The sequence below is a fragment of the Peromyscus leucopus genome, chromosome 15 (genome assembly GCF_004664715.2).
Source record: "Peromyscus leucopus breed LL Stock chromosome 15, UCI_PerLeu_2.1, whole genome shotgun sequence".
Lineage (NCBI taxonomy): Eukaryota > Metazoa > Chordata > Mammalia > Rodentia > Cricetidae > Peromyscus > Peromyscus leucopus.
This window is the reverse complement of record NC_051076.1, coordinates 67,527,102-67,554,727: the sequence shown is the minus strand read 5'-3', so window position 1 is coordinate 67,554,727 and position 27,626 is coordinate 67,527,102.

Sequence of the window (27,626 nt, the reverse complement as noted above, 5' to 3'; positions counted from 1 at the left end):
CAGAAGCAGTTCTCTGTTGGAAGCACCTCCCACCGGCAGGGGACACTCCTGTGTGTGGCTCCCTGCTGTTTCCGCCTCTGGGGTGGAGGAGTCCGGCAGTCTGAATTTGTTTTCTCTTGGCAAAGGGGATGCGTCCATTCTTGGGAGCAGAGACTCTGAGCCCAAGAGACAGCCTAGAGCACTCAGTGCATGTCACTTTCCTCTTAAAAACCACATTTTCATGAGTGTACATGAATCAGAAACACATGGGTGAGATTTCTCTGCCTGGTGTGAACAGTTCAGGCTCAGATCCCCAGGCAGTGCTCTCTCCAAGAGGAGGCCTGAGATGCAAAGGTTAGTGACAGCATTCCAGGATGCACAGGGAGGGGGGAGATGTCACGGGTGCAGACCTCACCCTCATCCCACCCTGCAGCAAGGCCTCCATCCGGACCTCCCCAGGCCAGCAAAGGGTTCTCCTCCTGTGACCATCTTCTTCTCTACAATTGTGCTCATTCTCTTTCAGTGACAGTGTGAGTCTGTGTGTTCATACACTGTGTGAGCACAAATGTCCTCCTGTGTTTTCTCTGTCCCCAAAGGATAATGTGAACCAAGAGACCAAGCTGCACAAAGAACATAAACAGGCAATGTGGATTTTTACTGACATGATGACATCTTCCTAGAGGCAAGGTAACTTATTAAATTTCACTAGAAATCCTAGTATTAGATTGTCGAACACTGGCAGCGAGAGCGAGCCACAGGCCCGTGGCATCAAAGCGGCTGTTGTAAGTGGAAAACATCAGTTAGGATTCCGTTACGGATCTGAGGAGGGGCAGCAACCTCCTAGTTTTGACGCTGACCTTGCAAGCAGCACCTATGTTTGGGGCAGGGCAAGCAGCCCAACCTGGACGAGGTTGTATCCTTGAATATGGATTGAAAAGTCACAAGTCAGGACCAAGGAAGGCTGGGGAGACAGCTCGGTGGCTAAATGCACTTGCTATGAAAGTGTAAAGACCTGAGTTCAAATCCTAGCACCCATGTAAAAAGCCACGTGTAGTCATATGTGCCCTTTACTCCCAGAGCTGTAAGGGGCAGAGACAGGAGGGTCCCCGAGGCCTAGCTCCAGGGTCCGTGGGAGAACCTGGGGTGGTTTAAGTGAGAAGCCCCACCTCCACACTCTTGGGCATAGGAATACTTGGTCACCAATTGCTGACACTGTTGGAGGGCCTTGGGAGGTATGGCTCCCTTAGAGGACGTGGGTCACGGGGGGGGGGGGCTCTGAGGTTTAAAAGCCTCCTGCTGTCCCCCATTTGCTCTCTCTGCTTCCTGTCGTGGTTCAAGACGTGAGCCCCCAGCTCCCAGCTCTCAACTGCAGACACCATGCCCGCTTTACCGCCACGCCTCCCATTCATGATGACGGTGGACCCTGCTCCTCTTGAACTGTAAGCCCAAAATAAATCCTTCCGTCTGTAAGTGGCCTTGGTCCTGGTGTCTTATCCCAACAATGGAAGAGTAACTAACACAGATCATGGGTCAAGGGAATAAGGCGGAGGGTAATGACACAGAAACTCGGGATGAGGGACAGGGAGTAGGCTTAGCTGGGACGGTGCTTGCTTGGTAAGCAAAAGGACCTGAGTTTGATCCCGGGACCTATGTAAACCAGGCGCTGTCCTAGTGCTGAGGAGGTGGAGACAAGTGGATTCCCTAGGGCTGCCTATCCAGCAAGACTTGGCTGGTTCCAGGCCAATGAGAAACTCTCTCAGAAAAGCAAAAATTAGTGGCCCGAGGAATGACACCCAAGGTGTTCTCTGACCTCTGAAAACACACACACACACACACACACACACACACACACACACACACACACAGACATGGCTGTGCAAAGCCATGCACATGCGTATATCTACACATACAAAAAAGCTAGATTTAGAAGAAAATATGTGCTGAAGTTTCTTTGTTGGTACATTATCCCAAAATGACCACAAATGCTACAGGAGTGTCAGGATGTGGGCTGCATGGGCTCTTTTCAAGGACTAAACCCTTTTCTTGATATTTGCTACCTGGTTAACGTTCGGTATGTCCCACAACTTCTCTGAGCAATTTTCCGACCCCAGAACCAATGTGGACAGCACAGCTATTAAACCAAATACACCCAGCTCAGGAAAAGTCCAATCTAGGATGGTCATATTCAGAATGGAGCTTCTCAGGTACACTTTAAACCAAATGTGCTGGTTGCTGTTTTTGTAAAGTTGATCTCAAGCTAGGGTCAGCTAAGAAGAGGGAACCTCAACTGAGGAAATGCCTCCATCAGACTGGCCTGTTGACAAGTCTGTGGAGCATTGTTTTGGTTAATGATTTATGTAAGAGTCCACAGCCCAGTGTTGGTTTTTACCACGGTTAGGCAACTTTTCCTGGAAGGCATAAGAAGGGTAGCTGAATGTGAGCCTGGACAGCGAGTTAGTAAGCAGTGTTCCTCTGTGGCCTCTGCTTGAGTTCCTGCCCTGACTCCCCTCAATGGTGCATTATGACAAGGAAGTATAATCCAAATAAAGCCTTCCCTCCCCCAAGTTGCTTTTGGTCATGGTGTTTATCATAGCAACAAAAACCTGATTAGGACATGAGACCCGAATCTGCCCAACTCTGAGCTGAATTACTGAAATAGTTCTTGCTGAGATGTAGGAACTCTATCCCATATGCCTTCTTAGTGTCTCATTCCTTGTCCACATGTCCATATCCCTGACTCAGCTACCATGTTAGTCCGTTTTCTGTCATCATGACAGAACACTAGAAAAAGCCAGCTAATAAGGAAGAAAGATTTGTTTGAGGTCGCCATTTTGGAGGCTTTCATTTATGGTCACGTGGCCCTATTGGAATTGTGGCATCCAGGAAATAAGGGAGAGGAAGGGGACTAGATCCTAATACCCACCTCAGAGCCACGCTCCCAATGAACTAGCTTGTTCTCACTAGGACCCAGCTCCTTTTGTGAATGTGTGTAGTATATGTGTTTGTGCACATGCATGTGCAGGTGCACTTGACTATGAAGGTGCATGTGGCAGCTAGAGATCACCATCCAGATGTCTTTCCTATTTACTTCTCCACCTCACTTTTTTCAGGCAGGGTTTTTCACTAAACCTGAGGCTTGCTGGCCAGTGGTCCCTCAGGGGTCTACTAATCTTTGACCTCTTGAGCTCTGACATTATTTCTTGAGGAGCAACAAGCCAACAGCTTTTATTCCGAGAACCCAACACTACCCTACACCTGGGTGAACCTCTTTTCAAAATTCTTATCTATGTTTCATTTGTTTAAGCAAAATAAATCCAAATTATTTATTTTACATGGTCCCCTCCAAAGGTTGAATCAACTCTAGCTAGATGGAATTTGCTCATCTTTTTCTAAGCATGTCCAATTTTGACCTAGCTCCATATATTCTGAACTGTTTCTCTACTTCTGTCTTCTTTGAATGTTCCCAAAGTCTAGCCTTCTTTCAAGACTCCCTTAGACTCCATGATGATGGTTAATCTTGACTTTTAACTTGCACAGGATATAGAATACATGTTATGAGGGAGTTTCTAGATTGAGTTAATTGATGTGGGAAGAAAACCTACCCTAATTTGAGGAGCACTGTTCCACAGGCTGTGGCCATGGACTGAATAAAAAGAAGTGAGCTGAGCACCAGCATTTATCTCTGTGAGCTTCCTGACTGTGGATGTGGTGTGACCAGCTGCCTCACAGTCCTGCTGCCATGGATTCCCCACCATGATGGACTGTACCTTCAGACTGTGAGCCAAAATAAACCCTTCCTCCTTCAGTAGCCTTTCTTGGGTATTTTGTTACAGCAACAAGAAAGTAATTCCCAGTGTGCTCCTCCCTACAATGGCTGTGGTGGCTTGAATAGGTATGGCCCCCATGGACTCACGTGTTTGAATGCTTGGCCTATAGGGAGTGGCACTACTAGGAGGTGTGGCCTTGTTGGAGGAAGTGTGTCACTGTGGGGGCGGGCTTTGAGGTCTCATATGCTCAAGCTACATCCAATGTGGTAGATAATTCACATCCTGTTGCCTGCAGATCAAGATGTAGAACTCTTCGCTTCTTCTCCAGCATCATGTCTGCCTGTACACTGCCTTGTCCCACCATGAAGATGATGGACTAATGCCCTGAAACTATAAGGCAGCCCCTGTTAAATGTTTTTCTTTATAAGAGTTGTTATGGTCACAGTATCTTTTCACAGCAATAGAAACTAACTGAGACACTGGTCCTCCCCTTTCTGATTCCACCCTTTCTGATATCTCTTCACAGAAATAGAAACTAAGACACTGGTCCTCCCTCCCCTTCTGATTCTGATACCTATCACCCTACAGGCTAAAGTGTGACAGCATCAGAGCTCACTACGGCCACCAACTTTTGTGTGAACCCTACCTCCCCACTGAGAATATAAGTCCCATGAGGGTAGGAACTGTGCTGTTCTATATCTACTCTGTAGCAAGCAATTAGTATTTTGTCATCAGAAAAATAGAAAGGGGCTGAAGAGATGACACAGCAGTTAAGGCTGCATCCTGCTCTTACAGAGGACAAGAGTTTGACTCCCAATGCCCACATTGGGCTCATAGTAGCCTGAAACTTCAGCTCCAGGACATTGGATACCTTCTTCTGGCTGCCACAGGAACAAGCACTGCTCGCTCTCTCTCTCTCTCTCTCTCTCTCTCTCCCTCTCTCTCTCTCTCTCTCTCTCGTGTGTGTGTGTGTGTTGTATGTGTGTGCATGCACACACACACAGAAATAAAATAGGTCTTTTTTAAATAGAAATAAACAGTAAGAAGTTGGCATGCAATCTGATTTTATTAATTTTAAAAAGATATTTATTTGCTGCTGGGCAGGTTCATAGCCTTCTTGAGTCCATAAACCCTTTTGTTTCTGGCATCTCTGGTGATTAAGCATGGAAAATGAGGAGGGTCAAAGAAACATGGGTACCCTCAAAGAAACGAGGTTAGGGGCACCCTCAGAAAATGATGTGTCTCCTCATTTTCCTCTTCTGCCAGGTCATGTTTTAAAATTGCTAAAGCCAAGGAGGCCACTAGAGGGCTGACTGACGGTTGAGCCTGGATCCTGGAAGCCTCCAGGATGGGGACTATGGGCAGAGTCTGGACTGCTGAAGCATGACTTCTTTTCCTTAGAGCAGCGTTTCTCAACCTGTGGGTCACAACCCTTTGGGGGACCAAATGACCTCCACAGGGATGGCCTAAGTCCATCAGAAAGCACAGATATTACATTATGATTCATAGCAGTAGCAAAATTACAGTTATAGAGTAGCAACAAAAATAAATTTTGTGGATGGCGGTCATGACAAATGGGGAACTGTATTAAAGGGTCACAGCATTAGGAAGGCTGAGAACCACTGCCTTAGAGTGTAAGACGTTCATCAACTTGGAGTTGAAACTACCTTGGGCTGGCAGCCCTGGAAATAATTGAGCAGGCTAATATCTAAGCAGCCAGACCTCTGGTACTAGATCTATTGACGCTCTTACTAGTCAGCTGCTATTTATTCCTGTCCTCCCCAGTAGCAGTTGACCTTGGGAGATACTAGAGCATGCAGAAAATAGAAGACTGACTGGAAAATGGAGTCCGTGACCCAACTTTCATGATGTTGTCATCCATGATGGGGTGGGAATTTACAGTCATTCAGCTGCTTCGTATTCCCCATGCTCCTGTAAGTAAGCCTTCATCTATGCTCTGTAAGAAAGCCAAATAAACTCATTGACTCGGTGTTCTAGCTTCATTTCTATTCCTATGATGAAATATCCGGGCAATAAGCAACTTAAGGGAGAAAGGGTTTAGTTCAGCTCACAGATCACAGTCTGTCACTCAGGGAAAGTCAAGGGAGGAACTCAAACACCTAGTCCCATTAGCTCCATGGGCAAGGGCACAGGAAGACTATATGTATGTTTGCTACTTTTCAGCTAGCTTTCTTTATTCTTACACAGTTCAGGGTCCATCCAGCCTACAAAATGGTCCTGCCCACAATAGGATGAATCTTCCTACATCAATTAACAAGCAACACAATGGCCCAGAGACACACCCACAGGCCATTCTAAGCTGGACAATGTCTCATTAAGACTCCATTCCCAGGTGATCTTAGGTTGTATGAAGGTAGCAGCTAAAACTAGCCAGCACAACCAAGCTAGACTTGGGTGGAGTCCTTTCTTTGTTTCGTGTTTGTGTCCTGGCTGGGTGGCAAAGACTTTTGCTTACCTCTGAATGAAAAGATGATGCAATAAGAAAATGATGATAAGATTAAAATAAATAGAATATGCTATATTCTTAAAATGGAATGTTATTTAGTTACAGAAAGGAACAGAGTACAGATACACGCTGCAGCATCGATGAACCCTGAAAACACTGCATGCTGTAACATGGGTGAACCTTGAAAACACAGAGCTAAGTGAAAGAAGCCAAACACAAACGACTAGGAACTGCGGAGCTGGGAAGATGACCCAGTGGGTGAAGGACTGGTCATGCAAGCAGGAGGACCTGAGTTCTGAGAACCCACATACAGCCAGACATGGTAGCACACATTTGGAACCCCGTTACTCCTTTGGGGAGATAGATAGTGGAGACAGGAGAATCATCAGAAACTCACAGGCCAGTCAGCTTTGTGAATGCATCAGAAGCAAAAAGACCCTGTCTCAAAATAGATGGGAGATAAAATCTGATACCTGAGGTTGTCCTCTGACCTCTACACGTGTGCTTTGGCAGTTACACTCACAAACATGCATCATATGTCATACACACATAGGAGTTTTTGAAGGCTGCATATGGCATGATTTCTTGATTACTGTGAAATGTATGGGGTATGCCATCTACAACATTAGAAAGCAAATTTGTGTTTTACATGGATGAGAGTTTTCTAGGGAAGGGGGCCCTATAAAATGTGATGGAATGAGATAAGTGATGGTTATACAACCTGTATAACACTGACTTGTAAATTCTTTTGCACTGTGTGTGTGCGTGTGCGTGTGTGCGTGTGTGTGTGGTGTGTGTGTGTGTGTGTGTGTGTGTGTATGTGTGTGTGTACCAGCTGTCAGGTGTCAGAGGACAACTTACAGGAGTCCATTCTCTGCTCCTGCCTTGTGGGCTCCAGGAACCCAGTTTAGGTTGTCAGGTGTGGTAGGTGGAAAGCACTTTTACCCAATGTATCATCTCTCCAGTCCCTCAATTATACACTTTTAAAAATGTAGGTTTTGTGATAAGTTAATCCCAAATTTTCCCTTTAGGGAGATAGCATAAACATTTGAATTAGCACAAAGCCCAGCAGATATAAATGCTGAGAAAATTCTGCTGTGCCTGGCTTTAGTATTATTGGAAGGAGCAAGAGAGAAGAACACAGTTCAATGAGGGATAAAATGCAGAGCGTTTACTTACTTTCGTTTTCATCTATTTTTGTGTGTACGTGTACATGTGTGTGGGTACCTATGGTGGTGATGCACATAAATATGTGTTCACGGATGGGTACATGTAGGTGCATGTGTACAGTAGGAAGAGGTTGACTTCGGGTGTCTTCTTCAGTAACTCTTCACCCTGATTAATTTTCTTGCTTATTATATTGGCATATATGTGTGTGAGTTGTGTTTATGTGTGAGTGTGTGTGTGTAGGTCACATGCCTGTGAGTATACATGCAGAGGACACTGAGGGAGTGTCCTAGTCTCTCAATGTCTACCTTAGTTCTTTGAGACAGGGTCTCTCAGCACACTTGGGGCTGGGCAGGCAGCCAGCAATCCCCAGCGATCCTCTGTCTTTGACCCCAGTGCTGGGATTCCAGGAAAGTGTTCATCCACATCTGGATTTAAACTCACATCCTCATGCTTGCACAGAAAATGCCTTTGTCCAAGTAGGAATAAAGAATCCAGCTGGCCAGCTAGCCCCGGGAGCCACCGGCCTCAGCCTCGCACAAGCTAGTGGTATAAGCACTTGCACACACCAAGTTTTGGTTTGAGTGGGTTCTGGGAAAAGAAAATTTTATTTCTGGTTGAGCATCTTCTCAGCCCAGACCTGAGTGTTCAGTTCACCTATTATGCTGACTGACCTTGGGCTAAGGATTTCAGCTCTTTTCTACCCAGCTTCTGCAGAGGTTGGTCCACAGGGAGCCAGCACATCCTGCAGACAATGCCAGGTAGCAGCACACACGAGCTTTGCGCAGTACTTCCTGGCACGTTGTAGATGGTCACTAAGCCAGAAACCTCTTCCTCTTTATTTCCTGTTAAATCGCATTCCTGCAATAATTCTCGGAACGCAGCTGGAGCTGGCCAAGACTCGGACTTCCATTCCTGGAACTAAGGAGAACCCAGCAGGGATGTGGGTCGGGTCCATCATGGGGAGGATGCCTCGGAGAGTCGCTGCTGGAGACTGTGCAGGACCGGAAGTGAAGGTTGCCAGAGGAGGAAATGCAGAGACCAGAGCAGCAAGGCACTACATGCAAGTTCACAGAGCAGCACTCAGCAGCCAGGCTGCAGGGTGAGTGACAGACAGGGACCAAAGGAAACAAGCAAGGTCTAGAGGCGGAGTGGAGAGAGGTGGTTCAGAATAAATGGTAAAAAGGGTAACAGTGTTAGGGCCCAAAGCAAGGCCCAGCCTGTTGTTTTAAAATACACTTAAGTTTAGTAACTAAACTATGGCTGGGGGTGGGTTAGTAAAGGACCTGAGTTTAGATGCCAGAACCCACATAGAAGCTGTTCTGTAGTGGAATTGGTGACCCCAGAAAGAAGGGCTTGGGGTGGCAAAGTCAGGTGGATCCATAGAGCTAGTTGCCTAGCCAGTCTACCTACATCAAAGACCCTATTTCAAAATATTAGTTGGATAACTTTGGAGATGATTCAGTGGGTAAAGTGATTGCTAGACAAGCGTGAGGACCTGAGTTCAAATCCCCAGACTCAAGTAAAGCCAGATGTCACGCATCTGTAATGCAGCATTCCTACAGTAAGAAGGGAGGCAGAGATGGGAGAATCCTCAGCAACGCATCAGCTAACTAGCCTGACATATACGGAGGAAAAACAAGCAAACCGAGAGACTGTTTCAAAGTAGAAGGTGAAGACCTACACCTGAGGTTGTCCTCTGAAGTCTACATACATATAGTGGCATACACATGCCTACACTCACACACACACTCACACACACACACACACACACACACTATACACACACATAGATAGATAGATAGATAGATAGATAGATAGATAGATAGATAGACAGACAGACAGATGACAGATAGTTATATAGATGTTAGATATATAGGCAGATAGATATAAATAGATAGATGATAGAGATAGATAGATAGATAGATAGATAGATAGATAGATAGATAGATAGATAGATAGATAATAGATAGGTGATAGATGATAGATAGGTAGATAGATGATAGACAGATAGAAGATATATAGATAGATGATAGATAGGTAGATGATAGATAGATAGATAGATAGATAGATAGATAGATAGATAGGTAGATAGATGAACGATAGAAAGTGATAGAGTAGGAATTTTGACATTGATCTCTGACTTTCAACTGTACATACACACCTCTCTCTCTCTCTCTTTACACAACACACACACACACACACACACACACACACACACACACACACGCACACATGCACAAAGACACTAAAACTAGATTGGATCTAGGACCTGATATCTGTTACCCTCAACTAGTCTGTAAATCATTCTTCCTGTCATAGAAGCCCATGGAACGGGGGAGGGGGAAGGGCACAGTGGGTTCTGGGGGCCTGGACATCATTAATCATCACCATCTCTCCCAGGACAAGGCAGTTCAGTGTGCAGCAGCTGGGGGTGGGAAATCCTTCCCTGGACACTCTCCGCATCTTATCCCACAGTCCAGCAACACTGTTGCCAAAAACGTCACCACGGAGTAAATCTAAAGACAAAAACGCGCAGATTTGTTTGATGCAGGGACTCTGAGAAGGGAGGCTCTCTACTCAAGAGTTGAAATTACTGCGTTGATAAATGTTTGTCTGCTGCTGCCAGCTGGGACCAAAAGGGTGGGGGTAGAATTTGATCCTCCGAAGAAATTCCTCCTAGATGTCTCTTAATCTAGTCTGTGATCAAAATGCATGCTGTTGAAACACTTAAACTCTTCCTCCATGTTGTCATCCATCTACATATGAATTCATCACAAAGGCCAGATGTAGGGCGATGCAGTGTCTGCAGATATTATCAGGAAAGATTGCAGCTAGGCGGGTAGCTCAGCAGGTAAGAGCACTTGCTGTGCAAGCGTGAGGACCTGAGTTCGAATCCCCAGCACCCACGGACATGGGAGCAGGCATGGCTGTAAAGCCAGTACTGTGAAGGATGGAGATGGTAGGATCTCTGAGGCTCGCTAGCTGCCAGACTAGCTTCAGTGAGAGACTCTGTCTAAGAGAATAAGCTGGAGAGGGAAAGAGCAGAATTCTGCATGTGTGTCCCCCCGCATGCCCTTCACAAGTGCATAGGCATACTTGAGCCCATATGTACACACATATGTATACACACATGCATGCATAGGGCACAGATTCCACACACAAACTCACACACCAAAGGGGGCGGAGAATAAGGAGAGATTATCTTATTATGACATACACAGAAGGTACTTGGTCAGCATAATAAATGACACTAGGCTCCAAACCGGGTGGGGGGGCATAATTCAGATTTTCTTCCTTCATTCTTCAACAGAGCTCAAAGGCCATTGGATTTCAAGGCCGAGCAAGCACATGTGGTTTTGCTTAGGGCTTGCAGCAGCAATGATGTCCAGGCTGTTTCTCAGGGACCTGGCCAGTACAGCTCAGAAGAGCTTGGGTTTGCAACAGTGTTTCAATAATTTCTTCTTTCAGGAGAGCATCCTGTATCCCCAGGCAGAGACTGAGGTTTGTAGCCTGCTGGGAACCAACTATAACAAAGCCTTTGGCAGCCCAGAGGATGCTGGGTCCTCCGTTGGCTGCAGTCCATCTCCTGATTTGCACATTCGTCCACTCCACTGGCTGACACACATGCCCACTTACCTATGCAAATTTAGATCCCATCGTGCAAGGCTAACTGGCATACATTTCTCACACATTCATACCCCAGTTTGTCTGTACGCGTACAGTTGAAAACACAGGGACTGGGGAGATGGCTCAGTGGGTAAACCAGTCACTGTAAATGGAAGAACTTAAGTTCAAATCCCCAGAACCTCTGTGCGTGTGCGCATGTGCATGCATGTGCATGCGTGTGTATGTGTGTGTGCGCGCGTGCGTGTGCGTGTGCGTGTGCGTGTGCGTGTGCGTGTGCGTGTGCGTGTGTGTGTGTGTGTGTGTGTGTGTGTCCTAGTGCTCTTATGAGGAAATAGAAGGCAGGACAAGAGAAAGCGCTCTGGACAGTTAGCCTGGTGTACTCCACAGTGAAGAACAAGAGACCTTACCTTAAGCAAGATGGAAGGGGAAGACTGACCAATAACCTCGACTCTCCTCTGACCTCCACATTCACACTGTGGCACATGGGTACCTGAACTGACACATAGGAAGGACATATGTGCTCTCTCTCTCTCTCTCTCTCTCTCTCTCTTCTCTCTCTCTCTCTCTCTCTCTCTCTCACGATCATGTTTGTTTTAGCACCTGCCACACAGATTCTATCATGACTTTATGGCATTCATACTACAGCTGCATGAATCCTCCTCCAGACAGTTGCACCCCGTTACAGAAGTGACAGTTGCACCCCGTTACAGAAGTGACACATTTTAGGAGATATTATGAAAACGATAGCATCATGTGTCTGTCTCACCAGACCTCTCTAGATCACTGCATCTTAATCTCTATCAAGGGGGAGAAGCAAAGCACTATTTGAAGTGTAACTACAATATGACCAAGCATGGAAATGGGAGGCACCAATACTAATGTAAGCCAGTAGATAACAGCTGGTTTGGACACCAGCAACTTCTTGATTTTTTAACCTTTGTATTTTTGTATGATAAGGGTGCCGCATAGGCGTGCGCTCCTGTGTACACACAGGCGTGCACTCCTGTGTGTGGCGGTCAGAAGACAACCTCCTGTGCCTGCCCTTCCGCTTCCCACCTTGTTTGAGCCAGTGTCTCTTTTTGTTGCCCACCCTTGCAATGTGCCCAGAGAGCTGGTCCACCAGCTTTGGGGAATTCTCCTGTCTCTGCCTCATGTCTGGTTATATGAGTACAAGATTTACAGACATATGCACTGTCCACTCTGGCTTACATGGGTTCTGGGGATCTGATCCCAGGTCCTCACACTGGCACAGCAAACACGGTACCCACTAAGCCCCCTCTCCAGCGCACTAGTAATTTCTAAAGGTGTTCAGAGTGAAAGGAGGTAAGGACCTGAGGGTCCTGTTCATCAACCCACCCACAGCTCGGGCCTTCCTGCGTTCCTTCTAGTTTGAGGATATTATTTGCTAAGAGGCTTCTATGGTTCCAAATGAGCCTTCACTCACACATTTTCTAGATTGGCCAAACCACACCTCAGAAATGAAGCAAAAATTTTAGAGCAGTTCACATAAGACCAAAAACCCAATTTAAAGACAGCCAGGGAAAGTCTTAGTGGGTTATATTTGTTCTTCAATGGCTGGCAGTGGGAATTATAATTTTCTTAAATGCAGCATTAGTAACCTTTGAGCTTCCTCAGGAAGCAAGTGTAATTTTTGTTGTTGTTGGAGATGGCTCTCTCAGGCTGCAGTAACTGGTGAGAGCTGGAATCCCTAGCTAGGGAAGTTGGAGTGGGTGGAGATTGGGGGTGGGTTGGGATGTGGGGGTGGGAAATGAGAAGTCTGGGCCCAGGGTGCTGCCTGGAATTCCAAAATGGGGAAAAGCGACCTCAGCTGCTTTCATATGGAAATTGGCCGGGAAGCTGACTTTGTCTCTGCTTGGAACCCAAGCCAACGCCAAGTTCAGTGAACCTAACACACTGTTCAGTCAGCCATTGAAACCCAGCAGAAGAGCAGGCAGGGGAAGGGGGTGGGTGGGTGGAGGGGCGAGGCTCCCCTTTCGTCTGGGTTTGGTTCCGGAGGAGGCCTAAAGAGGAATTAACCCTGGAAGTCATTGGAAGGCAAAAGTCCCATCCAAAGTGAAGGTGAGTTTGCCCTGGCTCTCAGTGAAAGCAAGGAAGAAAAGAAAGCAAGCCAGTTGGGTTGGGGGGGGGGGGCGCTGATCTGTAACTGACAGTGAAAATGTGGTTAACACGCGGAGCATGACCTAGAGATGGAAAGGCCTGGCCTGTAACCATCCCACCCAGAGGCCCTTCCCCATCCTTCAGAAGATGAACACAACCATTAACTGAATTTCTCAAGATCTCCTCTAGACCTGTCTTTGCTTCCTTTGTGTCTGCTCCCGTCTTCAAGGAAGCACCTGTACCCACAAGAGGGTAATGCACTTCTTAGACACTTTTTGGGGAGACGTGTTTCCTGTCTCTTGTCCTTGATTTATTATTGCCTTTATTTGTTCTCCCCCATTTAGTTCATTTTATTTTAGAAGAACAGCTCGCGGGGCCTTCTATTTTCATGGAAATTGCTCAGCAATAACAATTTCAGATAGCTTGCAAAAGAACAATCATCCTGCGAAGGCCAGTTTGCCCAAGATGCTTTGCAGGCACTTCACATAACAATTTACTAATTAATGACAAATTAAATGGAATTTGGTAAGAAGAATCAGAGGTTAGAGTGCGGGTATATATTATGTATAAAAAAGGTATGCAAATATCTTCAGCCCATTTGTGGTTCATCAGTGGGAAATAATAGCCATTCTGCTCATAACTCCCACAGACGGGAGGGGCTGTAACACAGGGGCAGAACCTGGAAATTACATATAATTCTCATTTTTAACAGTTTCTTAGATTATACATTGTGCCTCCATTTTCCAGATACAATGAACTTTGTCTTCTCTGTTTTAATAGTTTAGAGTTATGGAAATTCACCTATACTTTGTGGCTTGTATTATCTGTGTGTTGGAAGGCGAGAAATAATCCTTGGGAAAAGTTTTTACTGCTGTCATAGTTACTTTTGAATGTCAACTTGACACAACCTAGGGTCTCCCGAGGAGGGAGTCTCAGCTGAAGGATAGCCCAGGTCAGATCAGACAATAGGCATGCCTGTGGGGGGTTGTCTTGACTGTTAATTGATGTAGGAGGGGCACGCCCACTGTGGGCAGCACCTTCACCTGGGCAAGTGGTCCTGTGGTACATAAAAAAGACTAGCTAAACATGAGCCTGTGAACCTGCAAGCAAGCTCTCCAATGGTTTCTACTTCAAGTTCCCACTTAAGTGCCTGTCCTGACTTCCCTCGGTGATGGATTGTGACCTGGAAATACAAACCCAATTAACCTGTTCTTCCCCTAAGTTGCTTTTCGTCAGAGTGTTTTATCACAGCAACATAATGAAACTAGAACAATCGCTCATTCCGATCTCCTACAGCAGACACTGGAAAACTATAACCCTCTTTCTGTTTTTGTAAATAAAGCTTTATTGGAATGGAGCTACCTGCATTTATCTATACAATGCTTAGGGCTGCTTTTGAATTACTAATGCGGAACTGCCATGGATATTTGAAGTGTATAATGACTATAAGATTTCTAATCTGGACTTTTATAGACAAAACTTGCTAGCCCCTATTCTATAAGGTAAAGCTGGAGAGAGAGAACACTTGTCATAAAGAGCAAACAAAAGCTTTTAATAATTTACTAAGAAATTAAAGATGTCCTATTACCCTTAAACGTCCGTAAATGGTTATCATCATTCCAACAAATCTTGCAAACACTCTTCTTTGCTTAGAGCATGTGTGTGTGTGTGTGTGTGTGTGGTACGAAGGGGTGACTTCCTTCTCTCTGCCTCCTTTTTGTAGCTGATTGAACAGGCAGCTCCTCTCAAGAGAACACAGGTCACAACATACACCCACTGACGCATTAGTGGCATAACCATTGTGGGGCAACCAATCACTTTGTGCTTAGATTTGAAGGTAGCTCCACATCTGGTACAGTAAGTTCACCCTGGCCAGAAGCTGGGTAGTAGTTCACAGGCCTTCAAACAAAGCAAACAAGAAAAGAACAAAAGAAAGAGAAAGAAAACACAGGCCACCCTAATAAGGAAAAGCTTTATGAAGAGTGAAGTATGTCACCTATGCGAGCATAGGTTTCCCGTGTCAAATGAGACAATTGATTTGGGCATGTGTCAATTAATACACGTTCACTATTTCTAAATTTGTGATACAAAACATCTCCTTGAACCTTCACCCCAGCTTCTTCCATGATGGCAGCCCCATGTCAGAACTGTGAAAAGGAGAGGCAAACCTGCAGAGCCCTCTAAGCCCTAAATTCAGATCTCCCAGCACTCACTTCTTCTCATTTTATTGGACTGGTCAACTTAAGTTACAAGGTCAGTCCACACCAGAGTCCCTCCTTCTTTGGTGGGCATGTCACTCAACTTTCCATCACTACAACAAGCACCTGAGATAAAGCAACTTCTAAAGAGGAAAACGTTATTTTATCTCATCATTTTGGAGAGCTTAGCCATTATCCACGGTCCTGAAAAGTTTTTATAAAAGAAGCTTTATCTCATTGCAGGCCTGGGACAAGGCAGGATACATCATTTGGGAGCCTCCTGATGGAACAAAGGTGCTCACCTCATTGCCAGGAAGCAGAAAAGAGAGAAAGAGACTGTGATACCCTTTCAAGATACCCTGCAAAGTTACACCTCGATTATAGATTACTCACTACACCCTACCTCTTAGTTTCCACCGCCTGCAAATGCCCAGGTAGGAAGTAAACCTCTGGCCCCTTGCAGAAAGATTCCAAACTCCAGTAATGAAGAAGTGGACATTCTTCTTCGTCAGGAACACACACACAGAAAAGGGGAGATTTGTGTCTTTGTTAGTCAGGGTCTCATGTAGCCCATGTGGGTCTCAAACCCACCATATAGCTGGGGATGACTTTGAACTTCAGGTCCTCCTGCCTGACTCCCAAGCCCTGTACCACTGTGCCTGGTTTACTGTAGTGCTGGGGTGAAGCCCAGGGCTTCCTAGATGTGAGGCAGGCACTCCGTTGACTGAGTCACACCCACAGCCTTTGATTTCAAGCTCCACAAGTACTTATTTCAAAATTGCTGGGAAGAACAGACAGGCTGCCTGACTCCCAACTCATTGATGACACTCTCAGCACACCTAAGCCTTAAATCCCGGCTGCTCAGTTGTCAATTGGAAAGGCCAAGGAAACTGTGAATATGCCTCAGCGAGTGGCCAGCCTGAGGCTGGATGAGGCTAACGGACAAATGTAAACCTCTGAAGGGCTGGGGAGATGGCTCGGCTGTTATGAGCACTTGCTGTCTGTGCAGAGGTTTGGAGTTCTCTTCCCATCACCCAAGCTGAGAAGTTCACAACGGCCTGGAATTTCAGATTCCCAGGGATCCAATGTCTCAGGTCTCTGCGGGCACCAGCACGCGCACATACACAGACATAAATAAAGAATAAAAGTAATCTTCAAAATAAGAATCCTGTCCATCTTAAATGGGCCTAGTTATTGCTGTGGTAACACTAAATGCCCCGGGTCAGTTTCCTGATTGCCTTACCCCGGAGTGTGACGGAAGAAGCACCCAGGGGTGTCCCTTCCTCCACTTGCTACCTACCTTGTTGTAACCTGCACAGTTTGTGCGGATCATTGTTAGGAAAGCGTGAGCTCAGCAGACAGGCAGATTTGACTTCCGAACGCATCTCCTGTTAGCTGTCTACCTTGAGAAAAATCTCTTCACCTGAGTTTCTCCATCTGTTCCGTGGACAGATATAAGAAGTGCTGTAATAATTTGTAGTAACATGGGCTGAGGAGATGGCAAGGTATTAAAGCACTGTCACACACATGTAAAGAGGAGTTCAGATCCTTAGAACCAGTGTAAATGGCGGGTAGGCGTGGCAACCTACCTTCGATTCTAGATTGGAAAGCAGACACAGGATTCCCAGACTAGTTAGCTATCTAGATTAGTCATATCGGTGACTCTGGGGTTGATTGAGAGACCCTGCTTCAAAGAATAAGGTGAAAAAGTAATGGGGGCAGAGTCCCAACTCTAAGATAAACCGTTAAACGGCCTTATTAATAATAAAAATAATAATAATAATAACAACAACAACAACAATAATAATAAAATCCAGACCCAGATATTGGGGTGAAAACTGAGAGATCAGAGAAACAGAAAGAAGCCAGCCATGTTCTTACTGCTAGAAATCGTCAGTCAAAGAGAGGCCAACTTCCTGTATACCCACTCCTATATGCCTTTCTATCCCTGCCTTCTTACTTCCTCTCTCTGCCTAGCTACATCACTTCCTGTCTGTCTGTACAGACCTCCAGACCTCTATGGTTAGTGCTGGGATTAAAGGCGTGTGCCACCACACCTGGCTCTGTTCCCAGTGTGGCCTTGAACTCACAGAGATCCGAATGGATCTCTGCCTCCAGAATGCTAGGATTAAAGGTGTGTGCTACCATTGCCTGACTTCTATGTTTAATATAGTGACTGGCTTTTTCCTATGACCTTCAGAAAAGCTTTTTGGGGGTGCACAAATAAATTATCACCACACCCAACAATATCCATGGGCTTCCAGACGTGCATGAGCACATGAATGTTACCCACAGGTAAACAATCATACACATCTATGCACATCACACATTCATGGACATGGAAAGACAAACAAGACTTAGTAAAAAAATGAATGTGAAGCTTCTTAATTGTTGACATACAATGAGCATTCAATAAGTGTGTAAGTACTGCTGTGGATTTTAGTAGACTGTGGCCAGAGACTTAGCAATGGTCTGGCTTGAATTTGAATTTGAAAGATGAGTAGAAATTGGGGAACAATCTTGTAGAATATCAGACAGAGACACACAACACTATGTATCATTTAGTTAAAAATAACTAGACACTTGGCTGGTGCTCTTCTCTTTAGATCCAGCCTCTCTTTCCAAGAGCTCAGGAAATAAAGTAGGAGAAGATCCTTGGGCAGATGTGCAAGGACTTTAAACATCTGTACACGAGCAACTGGGTATTTTTAGACTAGACAACTGAAGGCAACAGGAGAGGTGAATGAAATGGAAACCAGACAAGCGCATGAGGAAGAAGACTAGGTTGCATGGTGAATGGACTAGCGAGGGGCCACAAGGAGGGGACCTACAGGGAATGAGAGCTTGCCTGCCTTCCACACTCAGGAGTGACTTGAAATCTCAACCACCCATTCTTTCATTTTTAGGTGTTTAATGAATACATATTAACTATATGTACTATATATACTAACTAACTAACTAACTAACTAACTAACTAACTAACTATATATATATATATATATATATATATATATATATATAACATAACAGGTTTCATTATGGTATTTGTATACATGCAAATAATGTTTTGATCAGATTCACCTCCATTACTCCTCTTTCTCTCCCTCCCCCTCCCACTGACCACCTTCCTATTTCCAGCCAGTGTCCCCTTTCCTTTCCAGGCTTTTTGTGTGAGAGCTTGTGGGTTTAATCAGGGTTACTCAGAGGAGTACAGACAAGGGGCTATCTACGGGAACATGGGCCACTTACCAGTGGCCTCTCCACTGAGGAAGCCATCTGCCCTACACACCCCCACCCCTACCCTCTATCTACCATTAACTGCCTGTAAATCCCCAGGGAGGGCTTAGGTCTTGTGAACCCACCTCCCCAACTCCACCAGGCATGTCCAGGCACACAATCCTGTGCAGCCGACCACAGATTTGAACACCCCTCCTGGGGGAAGATGGGCGGTTCTTCCCATCCCCTTGAAGATGATCCTACCTCGGTGAGTAACCTCTAAAACAAGGATGGAGGCAGACACAGCATGGCGGGGTTTGCAAGACTGGAAACAGGGTAAGTAGCACTATTCCTAGCTGGCTCTTTCTCTCCTGGGCTCGAGATTTAGAACTCAGCTCCAAGCCATGAGGAAGCCTAGTCACCATGAGGAAGGTCATGTGCTCTGCAGCACCAGCAGCAAGCAGTCCTAGCTGGCAGCCAGTGTCAGTCTCAGATGTGACAAAGACAATCCCTAGGCGACCCCAGCCACAGCCTTCACACACACACACACACACACACACACACACACACACACACACACACACCCCACCCCCCGCTGCCGAGGGCTGGTGAAGCCAGATGAACTCTACGCAGTAAGTTTTGCCTAAATTGCTGTTTGTGAGTAAAATAAATATTGTTGATATTTTTAGTCGCTGACTTTGGGGGTGTTTTGTTACACAGCAGTGGTTAACTAGAAGCAGCTGTTCTGGATGCTGGGTAGGCGTCACACACGCTGTTTATTCTTACGCTTTTCAAGAAGGCACGGTCTGCAAATCAAAATATTTGTGGATGGAATGTTCCCTCCTCCATCGCCCTCTCCGTTTTCTTAGTGGCGTTTATCATGATTTGCCATTGTAGTCTTTATTTGCTCCTGTATTGATTTATTTGGTGTGTGTTTATTTTATTTCTTCCCCTCCCATTAGGACAGAAATCTCTTAGTGCCCCGATCTTGTTTGTCTCCCTCACTGCTATATCCCTTTACCTACCCTAGCCTGGCATGTCACGAACACACTGTAAACATTTGTGGGATAATGAACAAGCAGATAAACACCATGAAAGTTGGACGTGTCCAATTTCATTACACAGAAACCACATTCAGAAGGCATGTGCCCAAGTTTTAAGAAAGAGGAAAAAAAATACAATTTAGGTCGGCAAATGGAGGGGACGATAAGCCCTTTTTGTGTATTTGTTGCATTTGTACATACATGTGTGGTGTGCATGGCTGTACGTATGTTTGACTGTCTGTGCATGTGGGTGAGTGCACATGTGTGTGCATGGGTATGTATGCACATGTGTGTGGAGCTCTGTTTATGTTTGGTGTCTCTCTCAATCACTTTCCACCTTATATAATGAGACAAAGTCTCTCATTCAACCCAGAGTACACTTTCTGTTCGCCTAGCTAGCTGACTTGCCCTGGGGACACTTATCTCTGCCTCCCCTTTGCTGGGATTGCAGGTAGAACGTTACACTCACCCAGCATTCATTCTGAAGATATCAGTTCCAATCCTGATGGTTATGGGGTAAGTGCTTTTGCCACTAAGCCATCTCTTCAGCCTATGTGCATTTTTCCTTTGATGATTTGGTCCTCAGCAGTCCGTGCCCCTGTGTTCCATGTCCACATTAGCTGGGCTCACAGCAAAGGGATCATCTTTGGATACCTGCTCTGAGAAGCACTGATGTACTTCCTCTCTTCAGATCCTCAGTAGTTCCACAGGCAGGTACTCCCATTCCCCATCAAGGGAACAGGACACAGGCTTTCATGGCTTTATGTGACTGTTCTTGCATGAAGCAAAGATATCCTTGTTCAAGTAGATTGAGAAAACATGTGGACAACCCTCTCTTTGTGTAAGAGGCACAAAGAGACCAGGCAGCTTGGTCCAGTCAGCAAGTTCTAGACCAGTGGGAGCTGCTGTTACACACAAACACACACACACACACACACACACACACACACACACACACACACACACGAGTGCTTGCACTCTCCCATCCCCCAGCATCAAAAAGAACAGAAGTGTCTCCTCATTCCAAAATCTGGAAAGTTCAAGATCAAGGTTAGGAGGTTTAAAGCCTTGAGAAGAAGTCTCTACTCACTGTGTGTCTCCACATCTCAGAAGATACATGGCAGTTCTGGGGACTCTTACAAAGGCTCCACTCACAGGGGCTCCATTACGTGATCCTCCTGCCTCCACCTCCTTCAGCAAATCCTGCAGGTCTGTGCCACCACAACTAATAAAATCCGCTCTCACAATCCAATCACTTCCTAAACAGTTCATCTTTTAATATAGTCATATTTGTGATTGAGTTTCAACACATGAATTGTAGCAGAGACAAAAATCCAAACTGTAGTCTCCATTCCTTGCATGTGTATGTGATATACGTTATATACAGATACATGTGCAAGCGCACATGTGTGTGTGTGTGTGTGTGTGTGTGTATACATGAGGGCACCCATGTGAAGGACAGAGAATGACTTTTGGATGTTGATTCTCTCCTTCTACCATGTATGTCCTCAGGATTGAACTCAAGTCGTCAGACTCAGTGGCAAGCACCTTTACCTGCTCATCTACAATCTCATATAGGGCACATACTATATGAGACAAGACAGAAAACCATGAAGACATGGGTAAGGGAAAGGGTGGTTTACCTGGGGTTTACTTGAAGCCTCGACTGGCTGAGAATCAACAGTTCCAGCGACATTTGCTTAAGGCCTTTTTCCTTTCCCAGCTATAGGTCTAGAACTTTCTAGCAATCTCATTAGAAACTCCTTGAGTAGCCCTAGTGACTCCTGGTTTTGTGATATCAGACTGGTGTCCCATCAGCTACCTCGGAAGTCAACCTACTCTCTCCTTTTCAAAAACAGAGAAAAGGCAAAACCACCTGATATTTCTCAGCAAGCCTTTTGAGATGTGACCTGAAAGTCACCCCAACGTAGCTAATGGTAAGGCACGTAACTGTGACTCTCCCTGGAGGATCCTGTACCCACACTCGGATGTGCTTTATTCTTTCCCTGTGTATCTTTCCCTCTCTTAACCCTGTGATTCAAACTCATGTTTCTGGTTTGGTTGTTGTTTGTTTGTTTTTAACAAGCTGTGCCTCTCTCTTTGAGAAACCCGCACCCACACTCGAAGGTGGCTTTAGTCTTTCTCTGTGCACCTTTATTTCTATTTGAATAAACTATAATCCGGCATCATAATGGCTCCTTCGGAAATTCTTTCCTCCCTGGAAGCCAAGTATCTAGTTTTACCTAAGAAGCTGCCCCTAAGGACTAAAGGAAGTCCTCCTGCTGCTGAGGGCGCCACCATGGAGCTGTGCTTCTGTTCGTGAAGCCACTGAAATTCTACATGTATACGATATGGCCTAGACAACTGCAGGTACAAGTTGTAAGGAAATAAGCCGGAGAGAGGTAAGTGGTGTGGAGAACTCGGGGGTGTTGAGTACCTGGCCATGCAGTCAGGCATGACAGTTGCATGCAGGCCTGGACAGACCCATGACCCTGTGGGTGCCCCCCCCATTAAATCTTCCTCCATCACTACTTCTTCAACACGGGGTCTCTCTGCTCCCCGACTTTAGTCATCTTTCCCTTGAGCCCCAGAAGAGCACTTACAACTTAGAAGGACGTTCTCATGTAGTTTCCAGAAACCCTTTACCACCTCATCATCCCAGGCCCTAGGGGACAGCCTCGTGTCTTTTTGGCGCACACAGCCTTCATCTCTGTGGTGGAAAACGCTGAGGTTGGAGCAGGGAGCTCACCAATAACGCCAAATCAAGTTTAACTGGATACCCCTGACAGGGTAAAATGCTTTTGTTGTAATATTGTCTCCAATAAAGGGTACTTACTGTAGTATTTAAAAACTAGCATTGATTCTTCTGTGAACATCATAAATCCTCGCGGGATTTGAGACCCTGACCCCAGAGGACATGGATGGATGCTCTTTACCCTTCCATTTCCCAGGCCACCCACAGGAGAAGGGCCCTGAGGTTCCACCAACATCAAAGAGAGATACTGGAATCCCCCAGCGACACAGAAGGGCGGAAGAAAAAAACTGATGGAACTAAGGAATCGAAATACAAAGCGCGATCACCCCCTTACGTTTTATTAGGCCTTGTTCAGAATCAATATAAGCCCCAGGGCCCAGGCTGCTTCGCACTGGAAGGGAATACATACTTTCCCTCCTAAAAGGAAATCAGGCCCCTTAAGTAAAACAGATGTTAGCACTGAGTTCCCAGCCCCTCCGGCTTCCACTCTCCCAAGCTCACCCTCAACAGCACAGAAAAAGACGGATGTCCCAGAGACCCAAGATTCAAGTCTAGTTGGAGAATCGCGCGTCTTGCAATGTCTCCTTCCTTATAGCCCACGGAAGTTTTTCTCTCTGTTTACCGGGAAGAGAGCAGGGGAGAGAGAGCGAGGGGCGGAGGCAGGCAGCCTGTTCGCCGAGGATTTGGAGATACAGTGGCGACGTGAATGGAGAAGATTTTCATTTCCTGTGTTATGCGGCACAAATAATATCAGTATGAAAAACCTGGCAGGGAGATGGGAGATAGCAGTTTTTACATTGATAAGTATTTGTTCATTTCCTAACAACAAAAAGAAATATAAATCTCTCCAGAAAATTAAATAGCCTGGCTTGTTGAAGCACTTTTTTTCTGTGGGTCTGCTGCGTGCGGGGCTGACTCCCTTTCTGGGCCCCCGCGCAGATAATCGAGGCAAGGCTATCATCCGGGATCACGCGGGCTGTGGGGGCCTGGCTCGCAGGGCCCCAGTCTCCTACTTTTTTTTTTTTTTTCCTGTCACTTATTTTCTCGGCGGGCCCGATTTGCATTTTAATGGAAGTAGTTTATAGACTTCTCTGCTGCCTCTGCGGAGCCACAAGTGGCATCATTAAGTGAGCTAAGCCGGATTAATGCCGATAGTAAAGTCAGATAATACAATAACAGCAGCCTCCATTCCATTTGCATTAGGTGAGGAACGCGGGGCTGCCTGGTGCCTAGCGATAATTTGTAAGCGCGATATGTTGTACTTGAGAGGATAAGATTAAATTTAGTGGGTTTAACTGTCATCCCGGTAAGTCAATTACTTCATCTTTTCAGCCTTTGAATTTCTTTTATAAATAAAATAAATGGAATATTGAGCTGCTCCCGCAGCCATTTCGAGCTCCCATGAAGAATTACACAGTCTGAGCCCAAAAAATAAATAAATAAAAAGGCTTCGGATTGAGCTCCATAAACAAAATATAAACTCCATTGAGGTGCCGACGTGGCGGCAGCCCCGAAATATTGTCCGTCTCTCATATCACAAGCATGACGGATTCCATTGTGACTTCAGTTTTTCCATAATAGGAAATATTTATGTCGTGCCTGGGTCTTTTCTGTCCCTAGCCTCCCATTGTAGGAGGCAAACACAGGCAGACACAGCCATGGGCTTCTAACCCCTCCTCCCCTCCCTGTCTACTCTTGCCCCGGTGCTAAATATTTAGCGATCTGAGGATAGAAAGGAAGGCCCATGACCCAGGGGCTTGCATCCAATTTCCAGGGCGCCTCAGATAAACGAGGACAGCTTCCTTCCGATCTTCCTCTTCCGGACCGTGGACTAGGGCCCTGGAGATGGATTTTCTGGTAGAGCATTGAACTAGGGAGAGGTTGATAGGTTCTTACAGCGAAGACACTGGGAGAGGAGACGGGGCTGAGGACAATAAAGAGAAAAGGGGACGTGATAAGAGGTAGAAGGAAGAAAGGGAGGAGGAAGGAAGGAAGGAAGGAAGGGAGAGAGGGAGGGAGGGAGAGAGAAAGGGAAGAAAGAAAACAGAAAGAGAAGAATCCAGCAATCAAAGCCCTCTGGAAGGCACCAATCAGTAAAGGCCATCTTTAAGAGATGAAGATCATTGGCCTCCTAGTACACTGACGGACATGCTCACTAAAAACCAACAACAACAAAGGCAGTTTGCAAGAGTGCATAAAGAAGTGGGTAGATGGAAGCAAGACTGGCAAAAGGCAGAATCTGTGTGGAGCCCCTGTATACTGGTGACTAAAGAAATGTAGCCCAGGTTGGCCTCCAATTTGATATGTAGCCAAGGATTAACCTTGAACTGCTGATCCTCCTGCCTCTACCTCCAGAGGTATTGTTAAAACGAATGTCAATATTGTTTGCATTTAAAACATTGTGTGCAGTATATGCACACATATGTATTTAGGTGTGGGCACGCATGTGGAAGGCAGAGGAGGATCTCAGATGTCTTCTGTCTCTCTTCACCTTACGTTGTGAGACAGGATTTCTCACTGAGCATGAAGCTCACCATCTTAGTCAGGCTTTCCGTCCAGTGAGCTCCCTGAGATCCTCTTGCCCTTCCCCCAAATGCTACAGTTGCAGACACATGTGGCCATGCCTGGCTTTCATGTGCCTGCTGGGGCTTTGAACACAGGTCCTTTCACTTAAATAAGCCATTTGGCCAACTAAATGTCTATTACATTTTAAAGCATCTTGCTATGTAATTCATCACTTTTGTCAATGCTGGTTCCTCAGAAGCTTTGTACAGAGGCCACAATTGGGAAGCCCAGGCCGCTAGGTAAATAGAAGTCATAATGAGAAGGGTCTGTGTATGCGCATGCACATGCATGTGTGTTTCTCTGACTTCATTCCAAAGCCAAATATATAAATGACTTTTAGATTGTCCCTTGTTTTGTATTATCCACGCCTCTGCCCTTCACTAGTGCAGATAATCGAGAGCTCACTGTACTGTGATTAATTATATGTCCAGGGCTGAGAGCCAACAGTCACTGAGAGTGAAGGGTTTCAGGCACTTTTAAAGGTGGAAGGATTCTGTTTGCTTGTTCAACTGTTTAGATTTCTCTGGCCTTGGCCAAGCGTCCACTCTGTGCCAGGCTCTCTACCTTTTAGCTGCAATGCATCCTTCTGAGCACAGAGTGCCTGAACACCAAGGACTGTTAGTTAGTATTCCCATTTCAGAGTGGGGCAAACAGAGGTCAGAGAGGTGCATAATATTCCCAAGTTATAAAGACTCACAACATCTACTAAAATAAGACCAATGATTGACCAGTGACTTCCATGTATCATCTAAGAATCACAGATATTGAATGTATTCTTGCTTAATTACCATACTACGGTCCCTTTAATGGCTTCAACACTGAACCTCAAATGTTTTGTAGGTTTTCCTTTAAAGTCACTGAATCTGCTGACAGACCAATAAAGCAAACTTTGATTGTTTGGACCTATGTTCAAGCACAGGCCTTGGATGTCAGGGTTGAGGATGTTGCTAGTGGGTGGCAGTGGCCACATGTCCCCTTTCAACCCTCTTGTTTTAGGGAGTGTGTGTGTGTGTGTGTGTGTGTGTGTGTGTGTGTGTGTGTGTGTGTGTGTGTGTGTGTACAAGTGGATGACAGAGGTCAGACTTTGCTATCTTCTCTATTGTTTCTCTGCCTTTTTTATTTTTTTAAGACAGGGTTCATTGCTAAGCCAGAAGCTCACCCATTGGCCTGATTGGCTAGACTAGCTGCTTCAGCAAGCCCCAGAGATTGTCCTGTGTCTGTGCAGTGCTGGGATTAGCTCCCCATGCCTGGCTTTTCACATGGGTGATGAGGATCTGAGTGCAGAACTTCATGCTTGTGAAGAAACCCCACTCCATGGCCCACATGTCCCCTTTGTTTGAAGTAGTTCCCCTCAGTAAAGGGGAGCAGAGGCACCAGTCACGGTGGAATATGTGCAAAGGAGCCGAACACACCCAGCCCAAGTCTAAAAGATTAGCACTGTTATTTTCTTGGCACAGAATAACATGAGGCCCCAAGAAATAAAGAGTACACAAAGTCATCTGTGCTGCGTGGATTTCAGAGTTCATGATCCTCCCAGCTTCCTACAAGCCCAGCTTCTACACCACAGATACATGTAGAGGTATTCATACAACGCCATCAAACTCCATCAGACATCAACCTGTATCTTTGTGATATGTCCCAAAGCTGGGCAACGAGTTTCTAGGATATTATCTCTAAGAATAATGATTCATTTCAGGTTTTCTTCTGTCCATTATTCTCTGTCTAAGTTCAAACAAACAAGTAAGCTTTTGTGTTACTTGTTTGAGGCCTAACTATTGCTCACTTTATATTTCTAATGCTACCATTTCATGTTCTCCTGTCTCTAAATATTATTCCTATTCCTATATTATTTCTAGGTATGGTTTAAAAGACATTGCAAGCCAGGCAGTGGTTGTGCACACCTTTAATCCCAGCACTCGGGAGGGAGAGGCAGGCGGATCTCTGTGAGTTCGAGGCCAGCCTGGTCTCCAAAGCAAGTTCCAGGAAAGACACAATGCTACACAGAGAAACCCTGTCTGGAAAAAAAAAAAAAAGATATTGCACTGCTGTTTTTTTTTTTTTTTTTTTTCAAATAATACACATCAAGTTTCTTCTTAGAAGTTTTTCCTTAAGTGACCTTTACTTACCTCTTTTTGTATCTCAATGTTATGGTCACAAGTTTTTACAGACATGCACATACACACACACCATGCCAAAGCAAAACAGACTTAAGTGGAATTTATCATTTCAGAGCTCAGTTCCATGAGCAGTTTCCCCTAGTTATCTTATTACCCCACGTAGTCTCAGAAACCCCTCTAAAGAGCTGGCATTTACATTTTTCATCTTCATCCTTAGGAACACTCTTCTAATAATAATATTTCCCAGTGCCGATACTATTTCAAGGTTTGATTCTGTGATAGGCGGAAGTGTTCATCAGCGTCCCAAGCCTGCATGTTCTCGAAGATATCGGTGTCCCATTTTCTCTAAAATTAGCAATGTCATGCAAGCTTTCAGATGCTGTAATTACAACAGCAGCAGACCAGAAAAGCTCCCAACACCCACCCGGTCTCCTGTGGCCCTGCGATCAGCCATCTGCAAACTCAAGTCTTGCTTTTTTTAATTTGTGTATGTATGTGTGTGTTGTGTGTCTGTGCATGTTTGCACATGTATAGGTGCTCATGTGTGTTCATGTGGAGTCCACAGACTAAAGGTCAGGTGCCTTCCTTGATCGTTCTCTGCCTT